The sequence below is a fragment of the Macrobrachium nipponense genome, chromosome 47 (genome assembly GCF_015104395.2).
Source record: "Macrobrachium nipponense isolate FS-2020 chromosome 47, ASM1510439v2, whole genome shotgun sequence".
NCBI classification, from domain to species: Eukaryota; Metazoa; Arthropoda; class Malacostraca; order Decapoda; family Palaemonidae; genus Macrobrachium; species Macrobrachium nipponense.
In genome coordinates this window covers 32,710,597-32,718,908 of record NC_087222.1, presented here as the reverse complement: position 1 = coordinate 32,718,908, position 8,312 = coordinate 32,710,597, and positions in this window count along the sequence as shown.

Below are 8,312 nucleotides of genomic sequence, written 5' to 3'. Positions count from 1 at the left end.
TGCCACTTCCACTACACCTCCAAGAAGGCGCCTTTTCAGTGGTTGCTTGATGAAGACCTGGAATAGAGGCTTGGACTGAGGGGCAGCTACCAGGGGGCAAAACTCCCCCTTTCAGACCTCCAGTATGTTTTCTTCCAGGTTCAGGAGAGTATGACAGGGACGTCAAGTCTAGGATGTCAGAAGGACCAAATAGTCGCCTCCTCCATTAAACTTCCACGAAGATGTCGTTCCAGTGGCTGTCTGTTGATACCTGGCAATATGCAATGCATTCGACGGAGGGGGCAATTACCCGAGTAATTCCTGCCAGTCTCCCTTTGACGTTCGGTATGACTACTCCCAGGTTCAGGGGAGTATGTCAGTGACTTATGTCTAGGAACCAGCACCTCCTCCACTGCACATCACTCACTTGGAAGGTTAATTTCTGTTAACCCCGAGACAGGACTGGCAAGAATAGGAAGGAAGTGAGATAGCCAGGCATGGAAGCAAGTGGATAACATTATAGGGCTAGTAGTAGGAGAGAAAAAGGGTATGTGCCTGGCTGTTGTCACCTTTGTTTGGGGTTGATGTACAGCCCCTCAGGGATGATTCCTTCTGACAGGCACTTGTACATTTTCAAAATAAGGTGTTCTTATATTCTGTAATTGTCTTTCAGTGTTTTCTTGTCAGCATCATATCTCCTGCAGAAAAGGAGAGTCTTTAGTTGCTTTCTTCTTGTATGATCTTTACTTCAGGTGGTATTTGATGTTGCCCATGAGTGCTCATGGACCCTGTGGTGTTTATGGGCACTTGTGGCGCTTTGCTGTTTGGGCGCTTTGCTGCTCAGGCGCTTATGGGCACTTTGGCAATTATAGGCGTTTTTAGCACCTTACCGCTTAGTGTAAGCTGGCACCAGATGGTAGATGGTGCTAGTGTGTGCCATCGAGCACTGGTAGTACGAGCTGGCATCATGCTGAATGAGAGTTCATGGTTGCTGGAAGAGAAGAGCATTCACAATCTCCACATCAACTTGGATGCATGCCCTCCTTATACAGGAGACATGAGAAGCATCTCGGAAAAATCTTTAGAATGTACCATCTGTGAGCACCATTCTTTCCTACTAAACCTTTTGCCCTTACACTTTCATTCTCTGCAAAGGAAAGTGAAGGGTTGAAGTAATATCATTTACCAGTGGTTAGCAAGACTAGGTTCAGTAAACAAAAAAAAAATGCAAAACTTTGGCCCGAAGTAATGACTAAACATTCAAGAATTACCTTTAAACCAAATATGGATAGAAAAATTTACAAGTAGCCTATGCCCTGTGAACATCATTGTTAAAAAAATTTTGGCCTAAAGGAATGACATAAGATACAAGCTTTAGCAGCTGTTAAGTGAGTCAGTGAGCTTCATGCTATTGATAAAAGTATTTGGTTCTTGTAAGTAGATGCAGTCTGTTCTTTTACTCGCGGTTTTCTGGGAAAGAAAGAGAGACTCCATCCTAGTCCTGGCCTCGTCCTTTTACCATTAAGAACTTATGGAGACCCTGGCCCCAGAGGAGGAAGAGAGAGCTCTTTCCCCTGTGAGAGCATTAAGATACAACTTGAATAGGACTGAGAGAATCAGAGTACCTGCCAGTATCCTATGGTGCACTGTTAAAAATCCTTCCTGATCCCTTTCGAAGAATGCCTTCTCATTCTTTCTAAGGGACTGTATTACCGAGGCGCATTCCCGCATTGGAGAAGATGTCTTGCCTTTATTTAAAGTGAAAGCTCACGAGATCAGAGCAGTCACTACCTCGTTACCTTTTAGACATAACTTTTCTCTCTCCTCTATTCATCAATCCACATATTAAAGGTGTAGTTTAATTTTTGCAACTCATTACCCTTTGAAGTGGAAACTGTGTTTAAAAACTGCAGTGCCCTGGGTCCGTTGTCAGCAGTTGGCATGATTTTGGGGGATGAAACGTTGAAGGCATTCCTTCCATCCATTTTTTCTCTGCACCTTGATGATATAGTGTGTTGAGTCTTAGGGGAGCCTGGGGGTACCATTTACCTGGAGTACCCACCAGTTTTTTTAGTGGATGGGTGGTGGTTTTTGAAATTTTTGTGTAGGTGATAGCATTGCCTGGTGATTGTGTTATTGTGGTACTGCATCTAGGGCACTGATACTTTGCTAGCTATCAGAATTGACCTTTGCTGCAAAGCTCCCATTTAAGTAGAGGCGTTCCACTGCTATATTGCCACGCCACTACAAGTTCAGATGTGCAACAACCAGAGGCAGTATCTACCTGCCCCTCTTACCAGGTAAGCAACTTTAATATTTTCAAATTCTTTACCATTACTAATATTTTGAAAGAGAGTATGTCTATGTATCCCACCTCCTGTCAGTGTGGGTGTCAGCTATGTAATTACTTGGTAAACTAATAATATGAAAATGTTATTTTCATGATAAAATGTTTCATATAGTACTATACTTACCAAGTAATTATAGAATTGGAGCCCTCCCCCCTCCCCATACATGGACATAAGGGCACAAACAAATTTAAGCTCTTTGCCAGGTAGTTACTCACTTTCTCAGAAGGTGGGTCGGGCTAGTCACCTAGACAAAAACAATAGAAGTGCTCCCACAATTTTCAAAATCTAAGCTGTCGTGGGAGTTGAAACCGTAGCTATGTAATTACTTTGTAAGTATTTTTGAAACTTTTTCTTATTATGAAAATAAGTTTTATTATGAAAATAACACATTTATTCTAATTATGATTAACACACAACAGTAAACGAAGATATTTTATCTCTAATCACCATAAACACAAAAATATTTAAAATGCCTACTATTTAATATGTAGGGAAGACAAAACCCAACAGGCTGTACCAAGTTCATTGATGCCATAGACCCCGTAGGCGGTTAGGGCCATCAGTGCGCCTGATGCGATGCACTGTAGGCATTATTAAAGGTTCTTAGCAGCGTCCCTTCGGCCCCTAGCTTCAATCCTTTTACTCTACCTCCATTTGTATTCCATTCCATTCCTTTCTTACAGCATATAGAATTGAGTGTGTGCATAGTACATACCCTACAGACTTGATTACATTTATAATTTGCTTTATAAAACCTAAATGTGCCTTAAAAAAAAAAAAAGAGAAAGTTCAGTAAAAATATAAATGAGAATACATAACATAAAATGAGAAAAATAGTGTGTGTGTGTAACTATAGTCTTTCATGTAAAAATGCCTCGGTTCTCTCTCTCTGTGGGTCCCAAGAACCAAGTGCCATTTGGAGAAGTGCATTCAATTTGCTTTCAACCTCTTGTCGAGATCTTAAGGACAGCTGACATTACAGACCACAACCTCTCTTATGCCCAGCTTGTTGAGAAGATTCCTGAAAGGTTAGATGTTACCACAGAAGGCCTGCCAGGGGGGTTGCTGTCCGGCTTGAATCCCTCTCACTCATATCAGGCAATTAGTAATGGGACCTGTGGAAAATTTTCATAGATTTGGACCCACTTATTCTAGAGTGAACAATTCTGTGAATTGCACCCACTTCTTCAAGGAGCAGCCAGTTGTGTAAGTCTGCACACTTTTGCAGGAGCAGACAGTTAAATAGATCTCATCCACTTTCTTATTCCATGAGCAAACAGTTACTTAGGTCTCCTTCCTCCTTATATTCCAGAAACATACAGTGGATAGGTCTCCTGACTCCTCATATTCCAGAAGCAGACAGTTAATTAGGTTTCTCCTGCACCCTCTAATGCAGGCAGTTGATCAGGTCTTCTGCCACACACTCCTTCCATGATTAGTCAGTTTTATTTTCTATGTCCCTTAACCCTTTAACCGTTTAGTACGTGTATATATACGGAGAGCAGATGTTTTGACCGTGACGTTTAGTACGTATATATACGATTGATTTTTCCTGCCTTTCTTTCAAGGTAAATCCTCTATAATGTATTCTCTCTAGGTCCGAGGAAGTGTTGTTGACCTTATCCAAACAAAAACACTTCCTCCCGAACCCCTTTTTATCATAATTTTCCTGATTTTGTATATCTAAAGCGGGAATTCGCCAATCACTTGGCTGAGTCGCTATGTAGCGAGAGAACACGCTGCTGGCTGGTCGTTCGTTTACACAGAATTTTGGTCTTTCAACGCAGGGGGTAAAAGGGCTATAATCCTTTCTAAGCCAACTTAGCATCGGCCGTGAGTTGTTTTCGTCTGTTTTTCTTTTCCAGCTCTAGCGCAAATGAATTGCGATAAGTACGTACTTGTAGTTTATTGACATTTTTCCCACTGAAATATAAAAAAATGTACTAGAACGTTACAGATCAAAAGGTTAGATGTAGAACGCACAAACTTTCATTCATGAAACAATACTCTAAATGAAAGTTATGTACAAAATTCTTACACAACAAACGTTGAAAATTCATCCGACAGTGAGAATGATGAAAACGAAAACAGGGCTAGCAAGGTGAAGACAATAAAGTAAGATGTGTGAATGATTGCGAGTAATTTCCAGTCCTAAGATTTTAGTCGTGTAGAGAGAGAGAGAGAGAGAGAGAGAGAGAGAGAGAGAGAGAGAGAGAGAGAGAGAGAGAGAGAGAGAGAGAGAGAGAGAGAACTGTTTTATTTGTATTCTACTGTACCCTCCTTTGAACACTGATGCCATATACAGAAATTCGAACCTAACAATTTTGTCATTGATAAAAATATTTATATATATATATGAATATGTATAAGTGCTATGTATGTAATTACATTTATAGTGCACATAGAAACACTTCCCGACTTACAATCTCAATACAGATAATCTGCATCCCACAATTGGGGGTTCTTAATCTGGTCATAAAATCCTACTTATCCCTCCCCCGGGCCGTCCAGAAGAAAGAGGTTCCGGGACAAGGCCATCGCTTGAGGAAAAATAACAGTATTTTTTTTTTTTTTTTTTCATCGCCTACTATGAGATTCAGGACCTCTGTAACACGGTTTTTTCACAATAACTTTTTATCTATGCATTTCATAAATATAACGCTTATTCAGAATACATATTATATCAACACATAAATTTTGAGTGTATTCTACACTACGAGGTTGAATAAATTTGGTACTTATAATGTAAAAGTGACCTTTTTTGAAGACGGGCCAACTTACTCAGAGAAAAGGTTTCGAACGCACTCGTTACGTAACTTATGACAGCATTTCTTCCCTCTTTCTCGAGGCTATACCTCTGTCAACAATGACATACAAATTTAAATACAAGCAAAACAGTACACCTTTATGAACTCTGGAACCTTTCCACTGATAATTGGCATAATGAACAAACCAACAAAATGTTAATAAATACAAAAACACTTCGATTATTAGTCTAACTCCCAAAATAAGTTTCCAAAGAAATTACAGTCTACTTTGTAGGTCACAATCAGATTGACAAGATGTAGGGAATAGTTGGTAATTATCAAAAACATAGTAGACATGATTGATTTGATAACTGCTATATCCAATGTCAAGCAATTTTTATTTATTGGCTATCTACCTATTTACTGAAAAAAAATAGCCCGTACCGTATATTGGCTTTAAACCTTCACCAATAATTATCGTCAGAATGGGGACTTCATGAGGCTCCACCCACTTTCGCATCGTTATAATTCAGGATAACACTGAAGGCTACCATGGGCATTGTTGGATTAAAAAATTTAACTTCTGGCTATAAAAACTAATTTCTCGAGTAGTTGTAAGAAGTGCTAAATGATCCTCTAGGATCCCAGCAGTTGGCCTAAACGTTTAATTCATGTCTATTACTGCTATACTGTTGCGGCACTACTTCTAGAGTAGTATTACTACGCTAGCACTGATACTCCACCCACATCTATGTATCGTTCCGCCATTCATAAAGTCTTTGGGTTTCAGAGCCGATGGAATTTCTGTCTGGTGGATGGGCGGGGCAACATTTAGTCAAAAGGTGTTTGTTTACCTTGCTTACGTAATGAATGTTTTTCGACTCTTGGCTCGTAATCATTGGCCATGGCGTTGGCTAGATCATTTTTACTCGATAAAAATTAAAACTATCGCTTTTAGGTTATTGATAATGCTGACAAAATTTGTGTGTGGTTGTAAAATATACATATGTCAACTTTCAGCTACATCCGATGCTTTGACAAGGAGCAAAGTCCAAAAAACCGTGTTACAGAGACCCTGAATCTCATAGTAGTTTCATTTTTTTCATCGGTGAATCTGGGCTAGACATTGGGAGTTCGCATGATTTATTTAGGTGATTAGAAACTAATTATCTTCACCCTAGCTTTTTATCAAAGCAGTTTACTATATGATTTCAATTCTTCAGATTTCTGTTCATTTTACGTCTTCACGGTTAGATACGTAGAACCTAGCATGGAAAGGTGTGGCGGCGTGTTTCCGCCACATCTTCAGGACATTCGAACTTTGGGCAAGGTTTTATGAATAAAACCTGGGAAAAGTAGCAGCGTCTAAAACATACATGTCCATGGTAATTTTGGTTCGACTATGATACGGATAACTGGCGAATGCAGAAATTTGTACGGCAGCACCGTAGTTGATATTGAATGAAATGATCGGTTGTTGTTGTTTACAGCTCCAGTTACCTCCCACCCGTGACGAATTTGATGCGCTTGGTATTAGGGTGTGGAATTATAACGAGTCCTTTTGAAAGATTCCAGTTCCTTCTATCATTGTCGACGGTCAAAAGTCACGGGGACAGTAAAAGTCGTTTACCTGTACAAAAGGGAGATCACTAAATCCGCCATTGCCCATGAAACAAGGAATTGGAATCGGTGAAAAGGACTATGGATAATCCAAGGCACCGCTCTCTAACTAATGCTCGAGTGGTGCCACCCACCAAACTCGATGCAGGTGAAAGGAAAGGAGAGATGAAAACAACAATTGATCATTACCTTGGACATGCCTCTCTCTCTCTCTCTCTCTCTCGTCTCTCTCTCTCTCTCTCTCTCTCTTCTATATATATATATATATATCAGGCAGTCCCCGGGTTACGACGGGGGTTCCGTTCTTGAGACGCGGCGTAAGCCGAAAATCGTCGTAAGCCGGAACGACGCTTGGAAATATGTCTTAAACTAATAAAAAGTTATAAAAACCTTACTTGTAATCCTTTGGTTACACTCATGTTGTTTTTCCTGTAGTTTTATGTACAACCTGGAGTTATTTTCATAAAAGAATGCTGGTTCTTGAAGGTAAAAACTATTGTAATCCTCTGGTGACACTACAGTCTTGAACTTTTATGTACAACCTGGAGTGATTTTGCAAAATCTTGAGGGCTACAAGAACAGCTGATTACTATTTACGTATCATATAGACTAATTAAAGTAAATGTATCTTTAAATAGCTTATATATTAGTATCAACAAAACATTTCCTGCCATGAGTCAGAGGCCGTTTAATGAAACGAACACTTCTCTGTCCTATCTGTTCAGAAAATAAACGTTACGTCAATCCCCGAGACCATTGTTGCCAAAGCGTCTCTCTCTCTCTCTCTCTCTCTGATCAAATTACATTGGAAACTTGACATACGATTGCCCTAATATACGAATGTTTTGAGATATAACAGAAAATTTGCGAAAATACAAGCTTTGATATACAACGAAATATTTGAGATACGATTTTGCGATGAGTGTTAGTCGTATAGGCGACCGATAAATGGCGTTCAGTCTGTTTTGTTTGTTGGTGCTGCATGTTAACACGTCGTTGTTTAGTTCGTTGTATTTGCGCCTATTTTTCGTGTTATTTTGTCTATTTTATTATTAACCATGGGTCTCAAAGCTAAAGACAAAGCAGGTGATAAGAAAAAACCCAAGAAAATGATTTCGATGGAAGCAAAACATGAAATTATAGCAAAGCATGAACGTGGCGTTCGTATCGTCGATTTGGCAAACGAGTATGGTCGAAATCCTTCTACAATATCCACGATCATCAAGCAGAAGGAAGCTATAAAAACCCCCGAGACCATTGTTGCCAAAGCGTCTCTCTCTCTCTCTCTCTCTCTCTCTCTCTCTCTCTCTCTCTCTCTCTCTCTCTCTCTCTCTCTCTCTCTCTGATCAAATTACGTACTGGATAATGTCTCTCTTTGGATACTTCGATTTTGCCAAATATTGAGGGCTACAAGAACAGTTGATTACTATTTACGTATCATATAGACTAATTAAAGTAAACGTATCTTTAAATAGGCTTATATTATTAGTATCAACAAACATTTACTGGCATGAGTCAGAGGCCGTTTAACGAAAACAAAGAAAAACTTCTCTCTGTCCTTAACTCGGAGCGTCGGAAGAACGCCTCTCTCTCTCTCTCTCTCTCTCTCTCTCTC